This window comes from Microtus pennsylvanicus, chromosome 8, assembly GCF_037038515.1.
Source record: "Microtus pennsylvanicus isolate mMicPen1 chromosome 8, mMicPen1.hap1, whole genome shotgun sequence".
Classification (NCBI taxonomy): Eukaryota; Metazoa; Chordata; class Mammalia; order Rodentia; family Cricetidae; genus Microtus; species Microtus pennsylvanicus.
In genome coordinates this window covers 83,376,264-83,388,368 of record NC_134586.1, presented here as the reverse complement: position 1 = coordinate 83,388,368, position 12,105 = coordinate 83,376,264, and the positions used below count along the sequence as shown (strand labels likewise).

The 12,105-nt window shown below is 37.5% G+C and overlaps 1 protein-coding gene across 2 annotated transcripts in view; it reads left to right on the top strand.

The window, feature by feature from the left end:
- Ccser1 (coiled-coil serine rich protein 1) overlaps nucleotides 1–12,105 on the top strand; it is a 1,132,558-nt gene that overhangs the window by 15,952 nt on the left and 1,104,501 nt on the right. The gene's annotated exons all lie outside the window — the stretch shown is intronic.

The following is a 12,105-nucleotide window of genomic DNA, read 5'->3' as shown; positions in this document are numbered from 1 at the left end:
CTTCTCTAGGAACATGAATTATAAGCTCAATGTCCTTTATTTATGGCTAGAAACCAAATATGAGTGAAAAGGCATGGGGTAAATCCGGACTAGCTGAACATAGCAGACAATGAGGAATACTGAGAACTCAAGAACAATTGCAGTGGGTTTTTGATCCTACTGCACGTACTGGCTTTGGGGGAGCCTAGGCAGTTTGGATGCTCACCTTACTAGACCTGGATAGAGGTGGGTGGTCCTTGGGCTTCCCACGGGTCAGGGAACCCTGATTGCTCTTCAAGCAGATGAGGGAGGGGGACTTGATTGGGGGAGGGAAATGGGAGGCGGTGGCGGGGAGGAGGCAGAAATCCTTAATAAATAAATAAATTTAAAAAAAAAAAGAAAAAAAAAAGAAACCCTGACTCAGTAAAACCAACCAACCAACCAAAAAACTGTCTGTGTCTGTCTTTGAAAGAAGGAAGGTCACTAATTAAAATTAGAAACAAACTTATTGTTATTGGCCTCAACGTAACAATATTGTGAAATGAATTGGTTAAAGCGAACTACACTGTAAAACTTGCTTTAGATAATTTTTCTTTTTCTTTTCTTTTTTTTTGTTGCATTCATTTATTTACTGTGTTTATGTCTGTGTAGAGGGTCATGTGTGCAACAGTGTATGTGTGGAGGTGGAAGAACAACTTTTATGATTGGGCCTATCTCTTTCTACTATGTCTTGCCAGTGTCTTAGGGATTTAAGTCAGGTTTTCAGGCTCTGAAGCAAGCATCTTAACCCTTGAGCCATCTCAGTAGCCTTCCTTAGGTCATTTTTGGAAATGCAAAAAAAGCTCATTTTCACCTGGTAATTGTTTTATTGCTGTGATTGAATGAAGCACTTTAAGACACCTAGTGTTTCAGCTAATATAAGAATGTCCAGTTTTTATTCACTTTTTCAAATTGGAATTTATTTAAAAATAGTCATTTTTTAAAAGAAAGTTTATTGTCAGGGCAATGCAAATCCCTTAAGATAGTCAGAAATAACTAGTATTTATACTGATTTCCTTAACTGTTTTCCAACAGAATGTAAGTCAAGATGAAGTAGTTTTCCAGATGAATAAAATTAAGTCTGAATATGCTAGCACTCTGCATATTTTTTCTGTTCCATTTGAATGGGAACTACTTAGCAATATGGGTAACCGTTGTAGACATGAGGGAAGTAAGTGTGGAGAGTAAGTACTTTCCTGTTCAGTGGAAAATACTTTATCTGTATCACTGCCCCTGCCTCTTGCCACTTTAAACCAGAAACATGATGTTTCTGACTGTTTGCATGTGTGTGGAAAGTTGTTGTTAAGGTCTTTTCTTGCTCCTGAAACAATCCAAGTATAAAGTTATGTTTTCTCATGGCTCATTCATCTCTGCCAACTGTGTCAGCATCCGGAATATAAAAGCCGTATGTTAAGACCAGTTTTAACCACTCTTACCGTCTCATATGTGAGACTATGTATTTATAAAGACTACCAGTAACTTACTAGGCAAGCCAACTTTACTTAACCTCTACATATCTTTACGGGAACACATTGATAACTCGGGATTTGTATCAATGGTAGAGCCCTTTCCTAGCACATATGAAGCCCTAGCTTCCAACTCTAGTGCTAAAAAATAAAAAAAGACAGTGAGGCAATGTACAGGGTTTGTATTTGATGATAGGTGATTTTAATAGTCAACATCTCTGTTTAAAGATCAAAATAAAAAAAGATTGAAGTCATTATAATATTAACTTAGCGACTCTGGATACGAACATGCACAGTGACACAAAATGTTTCTGGTATGTTGGTATGTAATTATTTTATGCCTAGAGTTTATTAAAAATATCATTATTCAAGAAGTTTTGAATATGGTATTATTTTCTCCACTTCACCAGAATAAAACATTTGAATCAGTCCAAGCTTGAATAACTCTTCCCTAGCTTGGCAAAGACTTAGTGTGAATGAGGATATGAAAGATTTAAAACACAACTGTCAAAGCAATTAGAGCCAAAGTTCTCTTATTGCTGAATAATAAAATCTCCTGTCTGAAACGCTTTCAAATAAAGCATATAGAAAGTCCCACTTAAGCAAAGTGAAATGATAGTGAATAAAAGAAAGGACAGCGGGAGGCATTTGCTCAAGTAGCATCTCATAAATCCTTGATACTATAATATAAATTTATTAAATAAAAGAGCATATAATATTGCTTCAAACAATCTAATTTATGAACTTTCAATTTAGGAACTTTTAATTTAGCTATGTTCTGTTCATTATCCAATTGTTTGGGGGAGGTAACTGAAGTTATTTCTACAAAATCTACTATTTGCCTTGCTTATACTTTCATTTTCAAACTATTATTTTCAAGTAGACTATAGATATAAAAGCTACTGAAAGGTGAATAGATGTTTAGTAATTATATATGTTTTTACCCCTAAAGGTTTTAAATTTAAAACTTTGGAATATAATTATTGAGGCTCAGATTTTATTTAACTAAGGAGACCTAAAGTTCATAGACTGTTATTAGAAAACAAATATAGTGATTGTTTTAATATTTCTTGAAAAATGTGGCTGATTCTACGATGCAATTGAAAAAGTAAATGTATCTTAATTTTCACTTATCCTATTCAGTTTTCAGTATTCAACATTTTCTTATATGTTCTTTATTATGTGCATTTGTATTGGATTTATACTGTGCAAAATGCTAAGATATATTGGCTGTGGATCTAATTTTAAAAGGCTTTTATTTAAAGAAAAAACACTCTGATGAATACACTACACACTCTACTACACTAAGGAAGTAGAATGTGAATGTCATAAAATGCCTATGAAGGCTTGTATGATTATAAAGGAGAGATTATCTTCAGCTGTATTAAGTAGAAGAATCCCCATCAAAGAATTATATTTTTGAATTTGGCTTTGCAATATCCTAACGCATATCAGTTTAAATCATTTTTGACTGACTGCAAATAGCCAAGATAAAGTCCTGACTAGCATGAGATTTCTCGGATCACATGACCGGGACGTTTCCGTGGAGAGCATTAAGCAGAGCACTTCTCTGCCAATTGCAGCCCGATTCTCTCTGATGCTACCGGCTCTTCTCTCATGGACATATTTCACAGAGGCTGTGGATTCTGTGACTCACAGCTGTGTGACAGTATCCACCAGAAGAAACGTTTTCTGTGCTCAACCCAGATTCAAAATTCCAACCTAGGTTGAAAGTGGGACCTCAGCATGTGGCTAGGATAAAGGCATCTGTACACAAATGTAGCAAATGATTGTTGTGTCCTGGACTTAATTTTTCTTGAGCATTGAGGAATGTTTGAGAATGCTTCAGTGAACACAACTGAACGTGTGATGAGGAGAGAATGCATCCCTGCATCCCAAGGAGGCCTCCTACAGTGTCCACCATGGTGTGACCTGGGCATTCGATTATCTAGGGGGACACTCAAGCACAGTGGATGAAATAGACATTTGAAGGAGAGTGGCATGTGCATGGTGGCCAGCAGAGAATGGGGGCCACCTGCTGAGGCTGATTTGGAACACTCAAGCTGGAAATAACATCAGACTAGTAAACTTGGACCAGGTGGTGGGATAGTTTGTGATTATGTAGCGAAATTTGGGGTTTATTTGGAGAATGTGGGAGACCCTCAGTGCTGGACAGTGGCTAAAATTCCTAGCAGTGTTGGAATTTGTCGGTGACAAGTTTTCAAAGAACAATTTGCAAGTGAATCATAACTTTTGGCTCCAGCCAGTGGCCGAATGGTGCCAAGTTTAACATGAGGCCGATGAAAAGCTGTCTATGAATGTGGAACTCAGGTTTCGAGGAAGATGACTGCTTCTTACCATAAAGAAGAAACAGGAAAGGGAATTAGGGTAGGGCAGAGATGGGGAATTCCTATAACGTCTGTGTGATTCGATTTTTTATGCATTTTATCATATTACTGAATAATTCAGCAATCACTAGTGTTATGGCTTCATATGGCTTTTTGCCTTTTAGAGCTAGTTTTACATCCAGTTGCTTTGGCTCTTTGATTTTTATAATTCTGCACATCTACCTTCATACATGCATACATGTATGAAGGTAGATGCAGAGTACATTTTACCACAGTAATGCATGATGCCTAACATTAGGAAAAGCCGCTTTATTTTAAGCAGTTAGCCAAGATGTTTTTATTGTTATTCATGATAATTTAAATCATACTTTCTAGCATCACTAGATAATAACAGCATGACTTCTCATTGTGTCAAGCAATTTACATTTATTACATACTGTGCTTTTAATGACCACCCTTCATTAGGTGTTTCATAGTCTGGAACATTTATACTTGAAGAGGTTACATTACACGCCTAAAATTTTACAGTGAGACCTGGTTTATAACACTTGTACTTAAGCAGCCCATCTAGTTAGTCACATTCTAGTTAGTACCTTTGAAGGACTAGTAAATACTAAAAGTGGAAGGGAGGGTAGACTGGAGTCAGCTGCATTTGGACATGGAACAACAGTTCTGGGTTGATGATATGAATATCATTCGTGTACATGGGTTTGGGTTGGGTTTATAATGGAGATATTAGAGAACAGGAAGAAAAGAGGTCCAGGGTGAGAGACAGGATCCAGAGAGTCAGAGTGAGCAGCTGAAAATGGGGTTCTGTGGGGAGAGTTCAGAGAGAAAGATTGCCATTCAGCAGAGATGTTCAAAAGAAGGAAATGGTCCATTTCTCTAGTAGTAACAGAATGTCCCCCAGAGCTTTGTGAGGTCAGGGGAACATCTTTGCAGACCAGATTCTATCAGGCAACAATTACAGAAGACACTGGATATAGGGCTAATGAATGAAAGCAGTGCATATTTATAGCTGAAAAGGATCCCAGTTAAGAGAGACATCTGCCAGTCATTGCTAGGGAGCTGAAGCAGACAGTGAAGCTGGGTATCTGAGGCTGTGGGAAGCGAATGGAAGGCTAGCGGGAAAACTAGCTCTCTGAAAACTAGAGGAAGACTGGTAAAGGTTTGCAAAGTTCATGCTCATCATTAAACAGTAATGTAAAACTGGGAGCAAGGGTGATGGCAGACATTCAGGCCAATGTGGGACCAAGCCAATATGGAGTTTCCTGTGCTAGTTGGCCTTGTCTTTAATTGGAAGCTCATTTTGATTGTTTTTGTTTATTGATTGACCTCACAGAACTGCCCGCTGACAAACTCTCCTGCCTGTTTCTTCTGGTAAAGGCAGAAAGCTTCCCTCCTGTTTGTGTGTTCACAGTGGAAAGACAGCTTGTCTATGAGCACTGCTGTTTCAGGAAGTGCAAGGTTTGGTTAATTTTTTGGCAAAAGTACCAACATACATAACACAGCTGCAGAAACCCTAGGAATTAAGACTTCTGAGATTTAAGTCCAGATACTCAAAAGATAACCTGCCAGAAAATAGAAATCCTGAATAATATAGAAAGCTGCTGAAAACCATAACGACCTGTGGCATTCTTCTCTAAGGGGCTTCTTCACACGGGCTTCCCTTGCTGGTGTGTCCTGTGTGCTTTGCCTTATTGCTGAGGACCTGTGCTTGGTTTGTCCTAAGCTTGCAATTTTTGCCTCCTCTTCCACCTTACAAAGTCCACGGCGCATTCTGGTACTGCTAGAGAATTGGACACCTCTCTGTTTTGCAACATCTCAGCTCCACTGTAGTCTTTGTCCCTGGATGCTCCCCACAGATCCCCATTTACACTTCTTCACTCCCTCTTTCTGGATCCTGTGGGGATTTCCGATACCCCGGACTACTTTCTAATATTTCCTCTGTAAGCACATCCAATCCAGCTCATTCTTCTTCCACGAAAATTAAGAGCAGATTCATCTGGGTATAGTCTTCATTGATACTTATTTAGTAGTGTGTCCAGGCTCATTCAGGTAATAAATGACTGTTTATGTCCATAAACCCCATGAATCAGATCGTATACCCACATTTTGCAGATGAGATCAATGAAAAATTTATATGCTTGTTTGTATGTTAACTATTTTCATTTTAGTGTACTTAATTCAAACATTAGTCATTAGCATAGTCACTTTAAATCTGTTAACATTGTGCAGTTAAAGGATTTAATTTGTAAAGCAGGGCTTCTTGGAGTCAGTAGAGAAGCAGCGGACTGGAAGGCCATGCATAGAAATTTACTCGAAGGGGTCAAAGGGTGAAGATGGACAATAGGATCCCAAGTTCTTGAGAGGTGGAGTGTAGACAAGTTGGTGGCAGGGCAGTCACAGAAAGCTCAGCCACCTTCTTTCAGCTTGACCCTCGTTTTGACCTTCACTCTATTACACGGAACCACCTGTTGACAAATTCTGCTTTCCCTTTCCTCTGGAGCATAGAGCAGAAGGCCTGCCCCTCATCTCCTTGCTTTAATGTAGCTCCAGATCAAGGACTGACATTTTATTGTTTCTTCCCGCTGACTAGTTCATAGTTATATAGCAATTTCTGTATACATATCTTTCCTCTAACATTTCTGTATGTGATAATGATATTGACCATTTTTGCAATTATGTACTTAATTAAGAACAATTTTAGTGCTTATATTTAGTCCACTGCTTGTAGAAGCTCAGAAGTTATGAGTGCTATAGAAGTGTACTGCTCCTGCTTGGGACAAATTTAACTTCTTCAGTTCTTGCCTGGCATAGAGAGATAATCTCTTGAAATTTTTATTAATTTAATTAGCAGAATTTGGTATTTCAATGCAAAACCAAGGAGAATTATCACATTCTTAAACAGTGATGGATGAGAATATGTAAGAAAAATGGTTTAAATTAGTGTACTATAATTTTAGGTCATTGGAGATCTACTTAATGGAGTAATCTAAAATAATTTGTGTTTTAGTTCAGCCATGAAAATTATTCTGATGTGTTACACTTCTGGGATCACTTTGTTAAATAATGGTTATTCATTTCATTCACCTGAAATTACCTTCAAATTGACTTGTTTTCCCGCATATTAATATCCTTATTTTCCTTATTTTTTAATTTGTTAATGCAACATTTAATGACTTTGTTGTTGCTGGTGGATGTCTAAGTTTAATTAGTGTTGTTATGTAAGACTTGGAACTTTAGAAACAATAGAAGATGTGGCTCATAGCGTCAAGTGGTAGGGAGTCTGAGAGTATGCCCCCAGCTGCTGTGGAGGGCTTGTGTGCCGTGTCCTTCCAGCGCTGAGTTTGGATGGATCGGAAGAGGAGTGAGAGAACACAAGGGGCTGGGTTTGCTTTTCCACACGAGAACGCTCTTTTAATAACTAACCCATTCCTGTGAGAACAGCATTCATTTACTAGGCCTCACCTCCTGACATTGCTGCAGAGAGGAATTAAGCTTTCCACATGGATTTGGGAGGATGCATTCAAACCTTAGCAGCACATAAATGTGATACACTATTTTAAATGTGACAGGCAGGGATAATACTAAACATTCCTCTGTAATTATTCTTGGCAGCCTAAGTAGGAAAATAAAATCATTATTTTTGAAGACAGGGTTTTGGTCTATAAACCACTGTAATACCACTGTAGCACAGGCACTGAGCTCATTAGTTTACCTTTTTAAAGTAAAAAAAAAAACACACACACAAAGTACATTTTTGCTCTTTATCAACAAATGTACTATTTCTTCCATTCTACTTTCATATGACAAAATATATAGATCTTTGATTTCAAGTTGTTCATCAACACACTCACTGCCATTTTTAATTGATGTTCTTTTCATAGTTGCTTTATGCCTAAACTTTTCTAAGCATTTTGCACTTACACTGTGGTGTGATTCACAATAACTGCAAGAGATACTTTTTGTTAGGATTCTCATTTTAAAATGAGAGGCATTAAGATGACTTAAATTTAAACTACCACAGAAACGAAAACCCATTACGGAAAACCATAATGGTCATAATGCAGAAATTTTCCAGGCTCAATGGATAAATCTACAATGTAAGTTCTGACCTAAGACACAGGGAAGATTGTAGAAGAGGAGACAGAACATAGGTAATTTCCTGGCCAGAGGATCAGGAAATCCATGAGATTATGTCTCCTAGAAACAAGAGGGAAGCAACATCTATGATAACTAAACACAATATTGTGGCTGTCTAAACAAGATTCTAACAATGGCAACACCAATAGACATGATTAACATAAAAGAGAAACTCTCACAGAACCCCATTCTTAGACAGAAAAAAGAACGGTTGGCAGAAGGAGACTTAGTCTTTCCCAGGATTGAGCCCCCTAATTGTTTATTCAATATAAAGTAGTCAGCCCTGAAATCTACACATAAGCTATACTAAATAGATTCAGCAGGTTGTATTCATATTAATATGTGTTTATGTATGTATAATAGTAATAATAAAAAAGCTATCAGTTTGAGAGTGAAGGGTGCATGAAAGAAGTTGGATCAGTAAAAAGTAATGGCATCTTGAGAATTTCAGGCAAATGGATGGATCTTGCAAAAACCGTATTGAGTGAAGTAACCCACACCCAAAAAGACAAATATAATATGTACTCACTCATAAGTGGCTTTTAGACATAAAGCAAAGAAAAAGCTTACAATATACAACCCAAGAGAACCTAGACAACAAATATGACCCTAAGAGAGACATGCATGGATCCAAATAGAAAGGAGAAAAAGACAAGATCTTCTGAGTAAATTAGGAACATGGGGGTCACAGGAGAGGGCAGAGGGAGACAGGAGGAAGGAAGGGGAGCGGAGAAAAATGTATAGCATACAGTAAAAGCAATAGGAAAAGGATATAATTAATTACTAAACAATATTTTTACAATATTGAGTAGTTATTATTAAAAAAGAATCATACAAATGATAATTTGGTACAATTTTAATTGAAATGTATAAAAAGAAAACCCAAGTAAGTTACTCTCAAGAAGTGAGACAGTATCACTGGGACACCTGTGAAGTCACTGTGAACCAGCATGTTGCTGAAGCACAGACCTGTGACGTTCCTTTAATCCCATGGCAGCTCTGATGGAGCCTGAGAACAGAGCAGCACATTCTTGGTGCATGCTTCAGTCTCCTTCCTCAGGTCTTCCGCCTTTGTCTTGTTGATGCTGTACTGGTGTGAATCAGTAGGTTACTCCATAAACTCGCAGTATGAATCTCTCTTGTTTCTGGTTTCTGAGCATAAATCCTTTTATATGACTTTCCATATGGAAACTATTATGATAAGCCGAGTTTCTGGGCTCTTGCCTCCTTGTCTTTGTGTCCTTATGATGTTTTCACAGCTCCCTTTCTGATTTAGATGATCCCGAGTTTCCTGTGGCTTTTGTTTATTTCCTGGTTCTTCAGAGAGTTTCTAGGCTTCCCTCTGTGAAGTGTTTCGATTTCTAGCCATATGTTCATACCTTCTCAGCAGTGTGCCTTATGATACTGTTTTTGTGTTAGAACTACCATCTATGGAAATACACCTTCCTGCGTTACATATATGGTATATATTGTTATTGTTTCATTTCCCCCTAATAAGCTAATTTATCGAAATGTATCAGGGCTACATGACGAGTATTGAAGTATCTCTCCATCCTCTAACATTGCTTGCTCTAGACATAAGAGCTAATGCATTTACTTTTTACTGTTCTTTATTTTCTGTCTAGCACTAAATCCAACAGTGCAAAAATATTGTGAAAAAAATTTAGAGGAAGAAATTCTTCAAGCACCTTTGAGTGTTTATGAAGTCAAAATTTTAAAACTGTCATGACGAACACATTTCTACTAAAATCTAAGCTAAATGTGCTAAATAACCTGAATAAACATGGAATAATTATTCATAATATTATCGGTTGCTCCTACGTCTCAGCTTTCTCCTGACTGCTGTGTTTTGTTGTCTTAGTCTTTCCAGCTGTTCTCTTAGTTGTTAAGAGTGCTTTTTTTGGATTTTTCTTTGTAATTTTGAAAATGAAAGCTAAAGATTTTAAAGTTGAAACATGCAGTCTTTGCATTTAGAGTGAGATTCCACTGTTTAAGTCCCTTGAATTAGGTTGCAATTAGGACAGTCTGTGGGGATTAGTGTCATGGAAGGGGATTATTGGGCTGCTTTTGCTTCATGGAGTACAGAGATATGTGGGCTGGAATCGCACAGTAAGAAGGACTCTGCTTTATATTTTCCATCCTTTCAGCAAAACAGCTTCAACCCCCCCCCCACAACTTTATGTTGAGTATGACATGACTGCTTTCTAAATGATATGATTTCAGTTTGAAATGTCCTAGAGTTCGAAGGAGGAGCATGTTTATGTCATGAGCATTTTATAGAATTATAGTTAAGTAGGGACTTGTAGATTATTTTTAAGTTATTTTAATAACTGTTTTAGTTATTTTTTATTTTTATGTAAAACACCATAACCAAGGCTACTTATAAAAAAGTATTTAATTGGGCTTATGATTTCAGAGGGTTGAGTTCATCATGGTGGTGCCAAGAAAGAGTGAAGAACCCGGACACATGTTGGTTGGAGCAGCTGAGATCTTACATCTTGGTCTGCAAGTAGGAGTCAGAGAGATCAACTGCTAATGTCATGGACTTTTGAAACCTGAAAATCCGTCCTCAGTGACACACCTCCTCTAACAAGACCAACCTTCTAATCATTCTCATACAGTTCTACCAACTGGGGACCAAATATTCAAGTATATGAGCCTATGACGTCCATTTTCAGGCAAACCACAATAATATAGACAGAGAAACCAAAAATTAGAAAAGTACAAAACCAAAGAAGGCAGTTCTAGAGTCAAAGGAGAAATATTAAGAGATGTGTTTAGGATCTCCCTTAACTAAGTGCTAAACAGTACATACCGGAAAGGATTAGAAAGTAGACTCCATACCACTATGGTAAGTACAACTGATATATGGACCTTGACATGGTTCTGGTTCTGAGAATGGCACCCGTTAGAAAAATGGGTCATATCCAGTGCTGGGAGTGCCTCTGTCATGCGTGGTTCATAGGAATACAATTTGTCGGAATTCTTAAGGCATCAAACATGTCTCCCTATAAGCTAGCTATTCTAATCAGAAGTATTTATCAAAGAGAAGTGGTATTTTGTAGAAAAAATACCTATAAAGCCATATGTGTATGTTCCTAGCTGTTTTATTTTTAAGAGCCAGAAACTGCAGAAAGATAGCTAAATGGTATCAGTAAGTTATGAATGAGCATCTTGTGGCATATCAACAAAGAAATAGTACTGAAAATATAGGAAGTGAGCAATAGATACAAATGGATGATGTTAAAATGTTACAGTTAGTGAAAGGCGCTAGGGAAAAATGAATTCACAGTTTATTATACATTTGTAGAAAATTAATTAATGTATACGAATATGAATTACATGTTGGGTGGTGGTGGCAGGCACTTAATCTTGGTACTGTGGAGGTAGAGGGAGACAGATCTTTGTGAGTTACAGGCCAGCCTGGTCTACAGAATAAATTCCAGAACAGCCAGGGCTTTGCAGAGAAACCCTGCCTTGAAAAAAACAAAACCAAACTGATTGATAAGAACTGTAGTACTGTGGAGAGATTGGAATGTGCCAGGTCCAGAAGATAATCACCTTATCTTCAGTGAGTTCTGTCCCTCCAGAACAGCCATACCTAGCCCACCTCTGTGTCAGAACTAAAATCCCATGAATAATAAAAAACTTTTATAATTTATTAACTTCTCAGACTGCTAGCTTCTACCAACCCCCAAATTAAAACATTATCAGGTTACATTTCTTGTGCCTATAGAAAAACATCCTCCCATCTCATTGTAACTGACTCTCTGATATGCTACTGATGTACTTGTCTTTATGACTTCTTTGTTCTGTGAAGCTATTCTACTTCATGAAACTACTTCCATATTGAAACATGACCTTTGGGATAATCTAAATCTGTTTTCCTGGGCCATGATCACCTAAAAATTCTCCCACACGAACTACCTATTATTCCCTTTAATATGGGAGCTGCAATTTTTTCAATAATAATATGATATAAACAGGCATGGTTCCCTGGGAAGCAGGGAAGTTGTACTGAAAGGAATGATAGGAAGGAGGATATGAAGAATTAAGTACTCTGGAGTGTTATTAGAGATGTTTGTTTATCATGGTGATGCCTTCATAGGCACTTAGATAAATACCTA